This window comes from Tigriopus californicus, chromosome 4 (assembly GCF_007210705.1).
Source record: "Tigriopus californicus strain San Diego chromosome 4, Tcal_SD_v2.1, whole genome shotgun sequence".
Lineage (NCBI taxonomy): Eukaryota > Metazoa > Arthropoda > Copepoda > Harpacticoida > Harpacticidae > Tigriopus > Tigriopus californicus.
In genome coordinates this window covers 11,071,516-11,072,023 of record NC_081443.1, presented here as the reverse complement: position 1 = coordinate 11,072,023, position 508 = coordinate 11,071,516, and positions in this window count along the sequence as shown.

Here is a 508-nt window from a genome sequence, read left to right as displayed (position 1 = left end):
AAGTCAAACTGAGAGCCATGTATGATCCCCGTGGTTCAAGATAGTGTTTTGTTAAATAAACAAATGCCACATACAAAAACCGTCAAAATGGCTGATTTTAAAACATTTTTACAAATGCTGTTGAAAGTATACACGGTACAATTTTGGGTGGAGGTAGTGGAATTTAAGATCCATCTATCCATCGATATTCTGCCAGTCACTTAGGGATCCCTCAACCTTAACCAATTGCTTCCTACCATAAATGAAACTTCTTAACCAATTGAGCCTGTTAACGAAAAGACCATGATCTACCTTGTCAAAGGCCTTGGCAAAGTCGAGATGAATTACATCAACTGACTCATGGTTCTCTAGATCCTCAATAACGTGCTCTATATGTTCAATCAGTTGGGTAACCGTGCTAAAATGTGCTTGGAACCCATACTGGCTAGGAGGAAGGACTTCATGGATATCAAGTATTTCAACAAGTTCGAACTTCGTGATCTTCTCAAACACCTTTGCAATATTCGAA